The sequence below is a fragment of the Phacochoerus africanus genome, chromosome 13 (assembly GCF_016906955.1).
Source record: "Phacochoerus africanus isolate WHEZ1 chromosome 13, ROS_Pafr_v1, whole genome shotgun sequence".
NCBI classification, from domain to species: Eukaryota; Metazoa; Chordata; class Mammalia; order Artiodactyla; family Suidae; genus Phacochoerus; species Phacochoerus africanus.
In genome coordinates, this window is record NC_062556.1 from 57,192,951 (window position 1) to 57,210,290 (window position 17,340).

Here is a 17,340-nt window from a genome sequence, read left to right on the forward strand (position 1 = left end):
CTGCTCTTTACAGAGAATATATTTATATCTGCAATTCCAGTGTGGAGTTAAAGAAGAAAATGGAAAAAGAATGGTTTCAAATATTCAAGAGGTTCAATATGGAGAGAAATTGTCATCAACCTATTGTCATTAACCTATTGTACATCAACCTATAGCAATAGCAACCTATTGCTAATTTGGACATAGGAACAGGTAATTAGTCTCCTTATGGATGACTTCTGTCATCTGATTTTAAAAATCTCAATCCATAGGATCTTATCAACTTGCATAGACTGATTGGATTTTGTATGAAATTAAGATGAATCTCTCTGTTTACTATGCTTTTTTTCTCCTAAAATGCAGTGTCTAACAAATAGATTTGAGGCAACATTTTTGCTGCAGTAAAACCCTAAATTCTATCAAGGCGTGTAAAGACAGATTTAATTACTTTTGAAGTTCCTAATTTTATCTGCAAGAGAAACCACACCAATATACATATATATTAATTTCCAAAAAAATATGTTCAATAATGGATATTGTTCCAAGTATAATTTCAAGACAAGATAAAAATAATAGTGGCAAGAGAAGAAAGTGACCACAGAATGGTATTTCTGGGCACAGGGGTTGGGAGGTGTTAGGGAGGTAGTGCTGTTGCATTAGCAGGCAGTAGTTGTCACAACTGAGATAGTGCATGGCTCTGCTATCCAGAAACTCATTCTCTACCACTAAGAAATGTTAGCAAAATGGCATACAAGGGTGAAACAAGTTTGGGGACCTAATTGGTACAGCTTTGCCACCAAGTCTTTCCTCTCTGTAAGATGTAAATTAAGCTATGGAGAATACTAGAAGAAGTAGAGTTTCTTAGAAAAATGGAGTTTCTCTAGGGAATCCAGGGATTCCCTGATTAGGGCAAGTACAGCACAAAAAAAGGTCCCCCCCAAATAAGACCTAGAACCTCTTCTAGTGCCAGAAAGCAGGGAAACACTCAAAAAATGAAGGAGAAATGTCAAATGAACACAGACACCAGATTTAAGAAGCTTCCACTGGTCAAATCTGGGACAATTTAAACATCAAAATTAATGACAGTCATATATTATAATCCATTGATCAAATTTGGAAACCTTGGCTCCATACTAATATAAATTACTACATGAATAGATACTTATACGGTTTCAAGTATTCTCTCTACAAAATACCTATATACAAAGAGTAAAAGGATAACTTGACAGTGGAGAAATCTGGCCAATAACACATTAATAAGGTGATCAAAGTGAACATCATCAGCAATGGGGCAAGTCGTTGGGCACTGTGACCTGACAGGACACACTGAGAACACAGCATCACTTCTCTGTTTCTTGCCAAAGATGCGTAACTATAATCTAATAGAAAAAAAAAAAAGAACAAATTGAAGTATATTCTACAAAATAACTGATTGGCAATCTCCAAAAGTGTAAAGGTCATGAAGACTGAAGAATTCTTCCAGATTGAAGGAGAATTAAATAGACTATTACTAACTAAATGCAAAGTATGATTCTTCACTGTCTGGATCAGCTGGGATGCTCCCTGGGCTTGATTCCAGGCTGTGGACTGAGTCTAGTTCTGTCCTACATCTTTCATTCTCTGCATCAGCAGGTAACTTAGGCAAAAGTTTTCATGGTCAAGATTCAGGGCAAGCTCAACTGCACAAGCACACTTTTCAAGTTCCTGACATCTAAAAAGGTCTAATTGGCTAATGCATGTCACAAAGCCAAGCCTAGTGTCAAAGTGTGGGAACACACACGGGTATATAGTACGCTACAATGGAGCAGTGAAGAATTGAGACCAATATTGCAACACATCTCACTTACTATGTGCCTCACTTTTTCATAGGCTCACTGTATTTCTGGAACACAATGATGAATTTGTATCTCAGGTATAAATCAGTGCCAGTCACACAGCTGAACTGGGGGTACATATTATTCTCACTGGTCTATAGCTGTAAAATGTTCTTTTTTAACCCTTGTTGATGAAGAGACTACTGTGTCAATGGTCTCTAGCTACACTGATATAAGGCAAAAGTAGACTTCCTGCAGTTTGGATCTATCATTATAAAATCTGCAAACATTTTGTATTATCAGTTCCATTTATTTTTTCTGCTCTGGAGAAATAATCACAGAGGTGATTAACAAAAAGGAGTTCCTGTCCTGGAGCAGCAGAAATGAATCTGACTAGGAACCATGAGGTTGCAGGTTCGATCCCTGGCTTCACTCAGTGGGTTGGGGATCCGGTGTTGCTGTGAGCTGTGGTGTAAGTCGCAGACATGGGTCGGATCCCGCGCTGCTGTGGCTCTGGTGTAGGCTGACAGCTGTAGCTCTGATTAGACCCCTAGCCTGGGAACCTCCATACGCTGTGAGTGCAGCCCTAAAAAGACAAAAAAGACAAAATAAATAAATAAACAAATAAATGAATAAATAAAAGAAGACATGAACAAGGGAGCTTATTATAGCATGGTTTGTGAGAATGATACAGTAGAAAATCCCCAAGGGCCCTCGACAAGATAGGACCTAAATAATGCTGTTTATTCCATGCCAGTTAAAAGAGAATAAAGAATAAAGGAGAGTTGAAAAGAAAAAGAGAAAATAGTGGTGAAATATCTGGCTTAAGGAACACAATGCCTGCTACGCACTGGCTCCAGCATATGGAAGCTCTGTGACCTGATAAGAATTACCTAACCTAGCCAAGTCAATGTCCCCTTTAAAACCACATAGTGAGGAGCAATTGTTTTATGGGATTGTTTGAGAATTAAAGGAAATAAGCTCGATAATAATCACAAAATGGTGCATGGTCTGGCCCAGGGCTTAACACTACACTGAAATCACTGTTTAATAATTACTTATTACTACTTTTAAGCACAATAATAAAATTAGTCTTTCACTCGAGTTAAAAAAATAGATCAATAAACTAACATAAAATGTCCCTAAAATTTATTTGTATATTCATCACTACATACACTATTATGCCTACATCAGCTATATATCTATGTAAAATATATCCCTAAATATGAATTACACATAATGATGTGAAAATATCTCTTAAATCATTAGAAAAATTAATTTTTTAAAAATGATTAATCTAGTTAAACACTTGTCTTTCCCCCCAAAATTTTAGAAAACTATTCCATGGATTTTATTAATCATATATTAATAAAGATTGATATATTTTAAGACATATTTCATTCATATTAGTCTTAATATGAGAATGAGGACAGAAACCATAAGAATCTTTTTAAATAATTTTCTACATGAGCATCACTTCTTTCTGTAACAAAACAAACATTATACAAATCTGAATGCATAGAATGAGTAAATACATTAAAATAACAAATTTTAATGAATTAACTATCTTTAAATTTTATCAATAAAATACAAAAAATTCTCATATTTTTTTTTGGTATCAAAATGCAAACTAAATGAAGTGTTAAGAACTTCGTTTAAATCACTGAAAAACAAAAAAAGGGTTTTTTTTCTTAAATGCTGTAAGCATTCTTTATTATCTTTAAGGCAATATTCTCTTAAAATATTTACTTTGTAATGTTTTGTTTCATTACATAATAAAGCTACTATAAATTCAGTTTCCACAGGTTCCTATTACTTTGTTTCATTTGACCCTATAATATCAAATAAGTGTAATTTCACTGTGTTTAGAAGCACTTGTAACAGAACCACTATGACCAATCTAATTTAATACGATCAGTTTAATATGAATTAACTAGTTAATTATTTCACTATCACACTTATTCATTTACCTATTCAAAATTAGTTACTAAATATTAATTATGTGCAAGGCATAAGAAACAGCACTTTTCATACATATTTAACATTGTTAATTGTTATACTTTTCCATTTGACTATCACAAAACCTATTTCACACATGTACAAATACACACAAACAGAAAATTCCCAACTTAATGTAATCATCCCATATTTATACATTTAATTCTTTTATTTACCTATCTCTGTTTATTGAGTATTTATCATATGTCTAGAACTCTCCTAGGTTATCTCATGGATCTTACATCATATGGCATGATATAATAAATATAATTAATTAAGTAGATAAATAAAATATAAGAGAGTAATAAGTATCATAAAAATAAAAGCAGATTAAGGTGATAGAAAAACATTCAGTGATATAATAAAACTATAGCAACATTTTACTCTATTTTATACCACAGGCTTATACAATTTTTGAAAATTATTTTTTATAAATCATACTATATCTGCCTGGATTATTTTTGATTATTATATTTTCAAATGTCAAAAGTATTTGGAGTCCATTTATAAGAATACAAATCATTTAACTTGCTAGTTGGCATTCCAAGTAATTATTACTCTGATACAATGCTATGTGATCGTTAAGAAAATCCTATGTGTTATCTTTCATATTTTAATTTTGATAGAGTCATCAATCTAATTTTTCCCTTTTAAGATATTATTTACTATTGTAAAGGTTTTAATATACAGTTACTTTCAAAATATAACATACATACCATTCCTTCTAAAATCCAAATTACATAATACATTTTTTTCACAAATACAAGTAAGATAACTAGTTTAGGACAAAATACATATGGAAGATATGCTTTGACTTAGGAAATTAGACCAAGGATTTGAATACGTTCCAGTAAAATATTTTACTAATTTATTTTCCTTCACTCTTGACTACAGATAAGCCTTATAATAAGTCTTCCTTAGATGAAATTGTTTCTTACAAAAGGTACCTCACCTTTGTGTTGCATTATCTGATTGAGCCTCTGTCCAACATATTCCTTAATGCATGCACGACTGAATTAATTGATTATCTTACCATTCATTTAATGCCTAGTTAATGAGTATCTTCTAGGTGAAGGACAGTGCACTAGGAACATGAATGGGCATTGAAATCAATGATGTCTGTAGGACATTGATTTGGTATTCATAATTCAACTTCATAGACTCTAAGAATTATAGTGCATGATAAATTACTAATTGCCTCTAAACTGTCATGAAAACATTCTTTAGAACAATCTGGCACATCACAATCCCGCATTCTCTTACAATATTATGGCATTAGCTTTTAAGACTCATTAAAGAGAAAATTCTAAAATATAAAGGGGATTCAGATGATCTGCAGTCAAGAAAACGCTAATATCTACAAGACCATTACAGGACACTTCATAGTATGCCAGCTTCTCCCTCTACTGCCCTAAATGCACTCTGGGGACAAACTTAATTCCTTGCTCATTCATGAACACACTCCCATTCTTTCCATTCTCCATTTAGTTATTTTTCATAACCCCAAAATATACAAAGTATCATCTCCATTATCTACTGGTGATTTAGAGAGACTTTAATTTCTCTCACCCTGGCTTCCCTTAACATATAAGCACGAACACACCCACATTCACCCCAAACCTCCAAATAGTATAAACTACTGTTAAAACCAGTGAGCATGTTCCAAGGAAACATATCTTCCAGTCAACATTTCTGACTACTTTCAAAACAGTCACCCTTAAGTACTAGCAGTCCTCACATGTCTTCAGTCCCCCTACACACTGAAGACTGACTCCCGGAAGAAACATGTTCTCAATATGACTGAACCAACCCTTTTTATTTATTGTAATAATAGTAACGGCAATGTCAAAAACAACAGTGTATGACAATATAGCTAAGTCTCGGGTCATTACTTTTCATATACTGATGATCTATATGATGAAATTAAGCTTTTATCAAATTAATGTTTTTGCAGTTGGATGCACTTATAAATTTGCTATTTAGATTGTTACATTTTAGAGGGAAAGGGAAAGGCCTATATGCTTTTTATATGTGTACCTATCTGTCATTGTTTTTTGTATAGTGACCTATAAAAAAGGATACTCATTAGGTATTTATTGAATTTAGCAATTAGTAGAAAATAACTCATGAGTGCTGCAAGAATATTGGCTACTTCATTACAGTGTTTACAAGATTTATTTCCAACCATTTCCTCATTACATTTAATACTAAAATTAATATATTTAGGAGTCCTTGCTGTGGCACAATGGGTTAATGATCCAGCTTTTCTCTGTGGCTTTGCCAGTCTGATTCTCAGCCCAGTGGCAATGAGTTAAGAATCCAGCATTGCTGCAGCTGTGGTATAGCTTGCAGAAATGGCTTGGATTTGATCCTTGGCCTGAGAACTTCCATATGCTGAGGGTGCAGGTGAAAAAGGAAAAATAAATGAATAAAATTAGATATATTTAATTTTTACACTTGGAAAAAATTAGATAGAATTGGAGAAGAGTTCTGATTTTGTCATAAAGCCCACTAATAGCTCTTGTATAAATTGTTAAATCATTTTTTTTTTTTTTAAGTACAAGTGTGTGGGCTTTGATCCTGACAAGCTTCTGAAAAATTCTTATCAGATTCTGGTTGCTCTGGTGATCAACCATCTGTTTATACAACTGCAATTTTATTTCTTTTGGAAGGTTAAAATAAAAAAGGAAATGAGAGCTTTTCTGATTATTTTTTCATCATTCTATTTTTTTATAGGATAGTTAGTATTGAAAACTAGAAATCACGGTTACTTGAACAGTTTTCAGAAGAAATCTTGATTTTGTGGGAAAATAAAAACCTTTAACAGCGTATGGTAGTTCACTAACAAAATAATTTTGCTAAATATGTAAGAATTAATATAAATATAAATATTACATAAACAGAGATACAGAGAAAATAGAGAATCTTTTTTTTTTTTGTCTTTTTGTCTTTTTGCCTTTTCTAGGGCCGCCCCAGCGGCATATGGAGGTTCCCAGGCTAGGGGTTGAATCGGAGCTGTAGCCGCCGGCCTACACCAGGATCGGAGCTGCGTCTGCAACCTACACCACAGCTCATGGCAACGCCGGATCCTTAACCCACTGAGCAAGGCCAGGGATCGAACCCGAAACCTCATGGTTCCTAGTCAGATACGTTAACCACTGCACCACGATGGGAACTCCGAGAATCTTAATTTTTTAATTTATTTTAAGAGACATTCAAAATGGTTGTCATAAGATAATATGCCAAATACAAATTCATAGAAATGCAACAATAAATACAATTGAATCACTTACTTGAAAGGGATAAGAAAAGGAGAAATTGGAACAGATAAAAAGGGAAGAAATATTAAATTATTGCTGTGAAAATTTCTAAATTTTATAAACTTTATAAAATCATTGTGACTATAAGTAAACATGATTAAGACCCGTCCCTATACCCTTGAAAATTCCCATACATGGATTCTGAGCTTTGTCAACTTCTTAGTAATTCTGCCTCTGGTAAATGTTACTGGAATTTTGGAAAATCTTGAAAACTAACAGAATCTTCTAATAAGAATGGAAATATATGCCAGGCTTGGAGTAAGAAAACTGCAAATCTGAAACCTACCAATTAAATAAACTAGTTAATGCACAGCTCTATTCAATGAGAGTGTGCACCAATGCATTTATATTGAACTTAATAATTATGATTAATTCTGGAATGAAACTTATTTTTAAGGCAAAAACTTCTGGGAATTTGCTCATTACCTATAATATTGACCACTGAGATAAGAAAATACAAGAAGTTGTTTCTCGGGAGTTCTTTTGGCTAAAAGATTAGTAAATCTGAGTGAAGGACCCAGGTAGGCATAAAGACATTTTAAACAAAAGTAGAACAAAAATCATTATATTCACTGTAGTAGTTTAACTTGTGTTTGATTGGCCTAATGGAGTGAGAAAATTAAAACTTGCTGTGCACTAGAATCATAATGGCCTCTGACTCATAGGCTCAGTTCTCATAAATTAGATGATTACTGCAGAAAATTTTAAATGCACACATAGATGTATTTTCTATTATTTGTAAAATGGCCTCATTCAGGAAGTATATATTTTTCATAATATTCTGGCCCTAACAGTACAGATTTTTCTCAGTTCTCCATTGATTAAATATCACTTTTGGTCCTTCCTCTTCTGGAGTGAAAAATATGCTCTGATTTATGCTAGCGATATCATCATAAAAAAAGTGAACACCAGACAATGAACTCTTATCTGAAAACAAGGGTTTAAACCAAGAGAGCCATTTCTATGGAATTGGCAAAACAGGGTAAGTCTGAAATGTACTTAAGGCAATTAAGAAAAATTATATATTGTGGACATTTTTTATTTATGATCTGAAATACTTTGAAAAGAACAAGTGAGCTACAGATGAATTAGTAAATAGAAATGTTTAAATTATATGTTGACTAATCAAAAGTTTTAAAACTATTCACTCATTAAATGATTCATGCCATTTGTCATTTGCCCATATCTGCCAAATTTTACTAGCCTAAAATTCCATTTGAATTTTCCTTGCAGCATGATAGGTAAGATTATTTATTGTGCATCTCCATATACTTTATCTACATATATTTGCAAAGGGTATACTAATAATGATTTAAGAAAAATAAACAATTCAAGACTATTGACTGTTCCTTTCAATACTTGAAGCCTGATAAGTTGAATTAAGATTTGACTGTTATGTCACAAGCATGTCACAGATTCAAATATCCCTTTCAGTTAATCACACTTCCATCAGGGTTAATTAATGTCCATTAGGTAGAGTTGCTTTTCTTGAATTCCATTCTAGAAGAATTATACTGGCAGCACTTAGTGATAAAAACTGTACCAGTTGTACCTATAGGACCTACCATTTTTCTTGTAGCTGGAATAAAACTAGTTGACACATTGCTACTTCATTATACTGTAAAAGGATGAAAAAAAATGGTTTTACCACTTTGTATTATAACAGCATTCTTGCTTTACTGTATGAACATGATGGTGTAAGTCCAGAGAGTGCAGCCATTTTTCATAAACAAGCTTGCTAGGAACATTATAGCATTATATACTCATGCTGTAGCCATCCATCTAATTATGCAAAGGAAGAGGAACTGTCTTGTTACTTTCAGGATGGTATACAACAATCTTTCTCCTGAAATGTTAAATGATGTATGATGTTAGTTTTATAGGCTCATCCTAGTTCATGTTCATTTACTTTTTAAAAATAGGGGAAATATAATATGCCAGGTTTCTTTTACATCCATTGATAATATAAGCATTCCATAACTTTTGTTAGGAAATATCAAGAAAATATAGCCAAATGAAGTTGCCTAAAAGATAATATAAATTATTAGGGATTTTTGTCCTTTGTGGTACAGATACCTACACTACACTATTTTACTGTGTTAAGCTTTCACTTTTTCTCCTGTTAGGTGAAGATTAAAGTGATAATCTTTTGCACACACACATAGGATCGAAATTTTGGAAATCTCAGCAGTATAATGTCTATTTGATCATGTTATGTCCACATTAAAAAGTTAATAAATATTCAAGTTTTCAATTATGTACTCAGAGATTTGAACAAGACAGTCCAACTATATAGAGAATAAATCAAACATCTACCAATAGAATGGATTTAGCATGTTAAAAACTGAAACCATTTTCCTCCTCTTCAAAATATCCTCCATTCTTGCTTATAGTTATGGATCCATATGATTATTTTACATGTCTTAGACAAAGTTCTGCAAGAGGATTCCTATTTCAGACATATAACTAAACTTATGAATATGGAGAACAGTTATGAATTCAGAGATCCCCAACATCTAAATAATCAGTCTTAAATTTTATCTAACTGAATCTATTAAAAATTATAAGGAACATTGTCAATATAATCAGTATTAGGTTGCTCTCCTTCAAATATTTCAGGTCTTCCACCCTTTTGAATTTCAAATACAAGCAGCACTAAGCATTATCAAGAGGCATCTTAAGAGTTATAGTAATACTCATAGGTTTCTTAATTTCCCAGTAAAAACCACATTTGCAAATTCCTTATAATTGCTTTTTAAAAATATATGAATGACGCTGAGCTGACACAAATAGGTTGTCAAATTAACCTCATACAAATTGTTGATCTTAGTCATTATAAAACTTTACTAATAATTGCTTATTAATAACAATAATAAAATTATATTATAAAATATACAATTACTAATATATTAATAATATTTTTCAGGTTTTATGATTTTATAGTTGATTTACAATGTTGTGATAATTTTTGCTGTACAACAAAGTGATTTAGTTATACATACACACATATCGATTTTTTCAGATTCTTTTCTCATATAGATTATCACAGTATATTGGATAGAGTTCCCTGGGCTGTACAAGTCCTCACTCAACATTCATTCCTCTACAATAATATGCATATGCTAATCCCAAATCCTAATCCATCCCTCCTGAAAATAAATAATTTTTAATATATCTGTTCATTGGCTAGAAATTTTAAGAGTAACAATTATCAAATAAGTATGATGGTACTTGATAGAAAATAGTGAGAGGAAGAAAAGAACATGGTATTCATATGCAACAAAGATGAACTGAGGTACCCTCAAAATGAATTGTACGATTTTTTAAAAATTATAATGAATAGATTTGCAGCATAGAAAAATGAAACTAACTCGATGATATGGAATGTCTAATTCATTTTTCTGAATCTACAGTTTGGAAATAAGCCATCAGGAATAACCTCTTGTACAGAACTCCATGAGATGTGTGTATTGACCTCATCAAATCCATTAGTCATATCCAATATCACTGCTCCTCGATTATACATACACTTTAACGTTGCTGTCAAATTAGCTAATTTCCTTCTGTTGTTATCATCATTGATTTTTGTTCACTAAGTATAATCAAGAAAAAGGCTAGGCAATTTTATTTCAGAGATCTCAGTTTAAACATACACATTGCATTTTCAATATAACTAAAAATAATAAAAGGTTTTAAAAATAGTACAGATTCTGGCAATTCTCTCAATATATTTTTTTTTTTTCTGAAAGGCAGGAAACACGACTCTATTCACCAGCATCACTGTGACTCTTTTTGAAAGTCAGTTTTAAGTACATATTTATTTATTTGATTCACTAACAATGTGCCAAAATAAGCATAAGCATATATATTTTCCTTTCTCCTTTCTCAAGGTGCATTATTAGAGTGAAAATAATATGATGCAAAAGAGAATAGACCCACAAAAGCAAAGAGTATAGAGGGAGGGGTATCAGAGTGGATGATTTTTAACTTAACTTTTTTTTTTTTGGTCTTTTGTCTTTTTAGGGCCACGCCCATGGCATATGGAGGTTCCCAGGCTAGGAGTTCAAATTGGAGCTGTAGCCGCCAGCCTATGCCACAGCCACAGCCAAAGCCATGCTGGATCTGAGCAGCATCTATGACCCACACCACAGCTCAAGGCACTGCTGGATCCTTAGCCCACTGAGCGAGGCCAGGGATTGAATTTGTGTCCTTTTGGATGCTGGTTGGTTTCGCTAACCACTGAGCCACGAAGAGAACTCTTTTTTTTTTCTTTTTAATGAGTAAAGAAGTTGGAAGTGAGCTCACTAATGAAACAGAGACAAGAGAGCATCTTTCCAAAACATGTTTAATATCAGTCTGCTTTGAAAGTGGAAGTCAGTTCTCCAGGCAGAAAACTGGAGAATCCCCAAAACATGATATACACATGGAAATGGTGGGGAACTGGAGCTGAGAACAAGCTCATTAATTAAAGTTCTAGCTACAAAGTCATGTTACTAATTAGCTCTTGAACTTGTCTCTTTCACTCCATTACAGAGAGTACATATTGAAAAGATCTACCCAACTCATTTCTCTCTTAGAGAAAGTCATGCCATGGAAATGAACTATATACACAACAGCAAAGGAAAACCAAACTTTTTTCTGGAAAATCAACCCATTATTTATTTATTTTTGTTGTTGTTGATAAACAAAGGAATAGCTTTATTCTGAGGTCTCAAAAAATAAACGACTAAATTAATACATTGGTGGTAGACCCAGCTTGTAACATTTAGTGAGAAATACATAAAATTGGGCATAAAATTTTCACACATTTTAAAAAAGTAATCTCAAATTTTAAAAAGTTGTAAGTACAATATAAAAGACTTCTTTCCCCTGAGCTTTTTGTAATTACATTGTTGACATGATGCCATGATGCTCTGTCAACCCCCTATATTTTATATTATGATTTATTCAAAGAAAAACAATATTCTTCATAACCACAATACAACTATGATTTAGGAAATTAATGAGTACATCAGAAATCAATATTGGTATCATATAGTCCTTGGATCACATTCACATTTTGTAATTGTTCCATCAACTTTTTTTTTATTGTAGGAAGAGCACTTAACATGAGGTCTATCCTATTGTGTAAATGCACAGTACAGTACTTTTGACTATAAGCATAATGTATAGCAGAGAAGACCTCTGGAATGTATTCATCTTGCTTATCTGAAATTTTATGCCCCTGGAATAATGACCTCCTATTTCCCCCTCATCTTCCAGGCCCATGGCAACTGTTCTTTCACTCCTTAATTCTATGAATTTGACTATTTTAGATTCCTTGCATAAGTGGAATCATCCAGTATTCATCTTTCTGCAACAGGCTTGTTTCAGTTAGCACAGTGTTTGCAAGGTTCATCTATGTTGTTGCATATTTCCTAACTCCTTTCTTTTTTTAAGACTTTATATTTTTTTAGAATAATTTTACATTCACAGCAAAACTGAGCACTGAGCAGAAGATCCAGACATCTTCCATGTAACCCTGCTCCCTCCACATGCATATTCTCCTCTATTATCAACATCCCCCTCCAGACTGACACATCTGTTACTATTGATAAACCTACATTGACATATCATAATCACCTGAGTTTACCTTACGGTTGTATGTTAGTGCTGTATGCTCTATGGGTTTGACAAATGTATAATGGCATATATCCAACATTACGGTATCATATCGTATTTCCACTGCCCTAAAAATCATGTGTACTTTGCCTGTTCTTCTCTCCTCCTCCTAAACCCCTGGCAACCATCTTTTTATTGTCTCCATACTTTTGTCTTTCCCAGAATTCCATGTAGTTGGAATCACACAATATGTAGCTTTTACAGATTAGTTTATTTTACTCAATAGCTTGCCTTTAAGATTCTTCCATGTCTTTGCATGTTTTAGTAACTCATTTCTTTTTAGGATCAATTAATATTCCATTTTCTGAATGTACGTCAATTTATTTATCCATTTACCTATTGAAAGACACCCAGATTGCCTCCACCTTTTGGCAGTTAGGTGCAGGTCTTTGTGTGCATATAAGTTGTTAACTCCTTTGGGCATAAACCAAAGAGTGTGACTGTGGATCATCTGATAAGAGGATATTTAGTTTTGCAAGAAACTACCAAAATGTCTTCCAGTTGGTTGTACCATTTTGCAACCCACTCCTCACCAATAGGACTGGGTTGTTATCTGGTGCAAACTAGAGCTTTTTCTTTTTATCACACCAACTACTGTGGAGTTTTCAATCTCATTTTTACTTTTTTGAGGCCAACTGTTGTGTTTCCCTAGCTAGTTTTTCTAAGTTATCATTTGGGGACCATGATAGTGCTTTGGCTGCTATTAGTCTCTTTAAAGGAAGCATTCATTGAGGAAATATCAGTAAGGTAATTTTCCTTTGCTTCCAGAGAATCAAGTTTACAATGCTCCATAATCTTAGCAATAGCTAAAGTGGCAGGTAAAAATGTAACGTTTTATAAATTGTGAATGGATGGGCTGTTTTTCAATCATATGCCTTCTGGAAGTAAGGAAGCCACATTGTTTCCACAATATTCCAAATTCCTAAGCTACTCTCAAATCATATCTACTATGAGTATAAATAATGGCAGTTTTGCAGTCAGCTAAAGTTTAAACTCATATAATAAGAGCATGTAATTCAGTCTATTGAGCCAACATAGCCATAGGTAAAGATGCTGCCTCAACAACATCAAAAGAAGTTGTAATCATATACCGAGCAGAGTATTTGTTATTGTCCCCTTTTAAATGAGAACAGTCAGTGACACATGAGAAGTCGATGTTACCCAAAAGAATTTCCTGCAGAGCTACACAAGAAGCCTGGTGGTAGTATGTCCACCTCCTCATTGACCTCAATGGAGAGGGGCGTCATTGGTGACAGAGGAGAGAAGAGTAGCTGGGTTCAGCTTACTACAGTGTAAGAATTACATGAGGAGCTTCTTAGGAGCCAAGGTAGTTGGCTGGGAAACATTAAATGTGATGAGAATTCAGGAGGGCTTCGGTTGTACTAGGTGAAAAGTTGATTTAAGGCGCGAGGAGTGGTCTCACAACAATTGTCTTAGTGGCCTTAATAAAAAGAGTTTTTTTTTTTTTTTTTTTTTTTTTTTTTTTTTTTTTCTATAATGGCTCTAAGTGAAGGGGTACATCATGCAATAAGATCCAGTTGATGCCTGTACTATCTTATGGACCATATGGTAATCTCTGTGTATTTTAGGGTGAGTAACCCAAGGACATTCAGTCCCTTTTCATTTATAAAAAGGAAAAAGGGCATCTGATAATTGTGAAGCCCAGAGGCAGGTGGGTTCTTCAATCTCTCCTTTAAGGCCTTTAAGGCTATGTTGCCTGGTTCTTTCCATAGAATTGGGTCAGGGTTGTTATTGTTGAGTAAAAATAAGAGAGATTTTGGGCGTAAGAGAAACATTTGGAATCAGACTTTGTCAATAACCAACCAGCCCCGGCAGTTGGCATTAAGTTTTGGGTTTGGAGAACCTTAGGACCCCAGGAAGTCTTGATCTGGATGTAGTCCTCCTGATATAAGATGCCCAAAATATCTAAGCTGGGTTTGTGCAAACCGCATTTTTCTTTGGTGACCTGTGTCTCTTTAATTCTAAAAGCTTGAACTAGATTCTGTCTTCTTGTGAGGATGCTTGAGAAGGAGAGCAAAGAAGCAAACTATCCACCTGGTGCAGCAAAGCAGAACTTATAGGGAACCTTATATCATCCAGATCAGCATTTAGGATTTGTGAGAAATAAGACTCTCGGTAAATGTGCTTCAAATTTTGCCAACAGTAGAATCTGCTCAGTAGTATCTCTTGCTCAGGAGAAAAGTGATAGCTAATTCAGTAAGAACAAATGGTCAGTGCTTCCAGAATATGCTTTAGTAGTATCAGAGATGTAACAAATAAAATATGTGAAAGTGTCATTTACTTCATGTGATCAGTGACTTTTATGAGTACTGTCACATTCTAGAATTATTTCCTCCTCTTGGAAGAAAGAAATACTAGCATTATATTTCTCTAAGTCTCAGCCTAATGAATGTGGAAGGGTAGAGGAACTAATAAAAGGATGTGTATTTCTCAACCAACCTAAACAAAAGGAAACACGTGTAGAGGTAGGAACCTCTTAAAATTAGTTAGAGATTCCCGCTCTTTGAACTGTTTTACTACTGGTTTTATAGTAGTCAAGTTAAGCACGAAGTGTGCCATTCGATATCATTTAGGACTGGAAGAGCTTCATCCCCAATATGCTGAAATGTTTCCCCAAGCCAATTAAGATGGAGGGTTGGAAGGATCCTCTGTAGTTCCTCAGAACCCCATGGTTGAGAATTGAGAGGATACTGAAAACGCTTGTTATAAGTGTGAAGTTGCCTAGATGCTTCCATTTGTAACAATCTCTTTTCCAATGCCCTGGAGCTTTGCAAAAATTGCAGAAGCTAGGAGGGTTTTGCTCCACTTAGGAGCCTTCTTTCCCAGAGTTTGAAGATTAAGAATTTGGGCCATCTTCCTTTGAGATCACTCATCTAGAGTAAGAGAGAACCGGTTTATCATAAAAACCTGAGTTTTCATGGCCTACAGGACTCACCGTCTCTCACCCTTGGAGGTGACTGTATTTGCAGATGACTATGACACTTTATCTTTAACTACAGACCGGGTTGAAATACCACCCAAGGAGGAAAAGGGGTTATATCAGGATATGATAAAGGTGAGGAGGAGGTGCATGCAGCATACACACATTTTACAAAAGTTTGTTGCTCATCTCATGAAGGTTACTACCAGTCACAAGGAGCAGACATTACCATGAAGGATTTTAGGGTTTTTCTAGATATGAGGAGATGCAAGAATTGGGCACATAAAATCTTCTAAAAATATCTGACTATCCGAAGGCCTGTTCTTCCAATTCTCCCAGAGCACAGAGTGCCTCACTCCTGATCTCCACCTTGAGCTCCACTTAGGGGATGCTGTGGGTTTGTAGCTGCAGTTACTCATGTTTTACTCCATGTAAGGCTGATGGCAAGTGCCAAACTTCAGTTCACACCATTAATAAACATAGAGATAAAAGCTACCCAGCTGGAATCAACATCTACGGACTAGAAATTTCTTTAAAAATAATTTGAAGTTGGAGTTCCCATCGTGGCGAAGTGGTTAACGAATCCGACTAGGAACCACAAGGTTGCGGGTTCGGTCCCTGCCCTTGCTCAGTGGGTTAACGATCCGGCGTTGCCGTGAGCTGTGGTGTAGGTTGCAGACGCGGCTCGGATCCCGCGTTGCTGTGGCTCTGGCGTAGGCTGGCGGCCACAGCTCCGATTAGACCCCTAGCCTGGGAACCTCCATATGCCGCAGGAGTGGCCCAAGAAATAGCAAAAAGACAAAAAAATAATAATAATTTGAAGTCAATTGTAATCATCATGAACTGATTTGTCTGATTTCTTTGTGCGAGCCTGAATTTGTTCCAATCGACAGATTTTGGAACAGCCCCAGGACTTGTTCTTTGAAGTTACTTAGTAATCTTATAATGAGTCAGCATGATGGTCTCTCAGATGTAATTCCTAGAGACCTTTCAGGATTTTCCCAATTAGCAGCTTGCATCTAATACTCACTCTGGTCTTCATCAACAAACATATGAATTAGCTAATACTAATCAGAGAAACCAGGTTGATAAATTTGAGTGACTATAGCAAATTTTTCAGCAAAATTGTGAGACACTTTGGTTATTTTTCAGAAATCTTTTAGCATAGTACATATTTCAGTTTTAGTCCAGGGACTATGAGTTAAGGATTTAACCTCTAGATTCAAAGGAGGCTTCATTTTAAAGGGACAGTTTCTGGCAAGTTCAGAGGAAAAGGGAGTCGGGAAAGTTTCAGAGAAAAGAGGAATTTTAGTGAGAGAATTACCATCAGACAAAGAAGCCAAGGATGATTTCAGGAGCCATATTGTCTTTCTTTACTCATCTGTTTATCTTGGTTAATCTTAACTTGCCCCCACCCCCCAGAGGGGCAGTTTTAGTCTCCTGAGAACCACTGGGAAGCTTCAAAATGCCAATCCAAATAAGCATTCCACCAGTTATGGAAGTTTTTGAGCTATTGTTGTCCAATTTAATTTTAAGGAAATTACATTTGGGGATTTCAGAAGTTCCCCATAATGGCCGTTGATATTCTACATTGCCTTGAGTCAGATCAGTCCCTTGGTTAGAAATG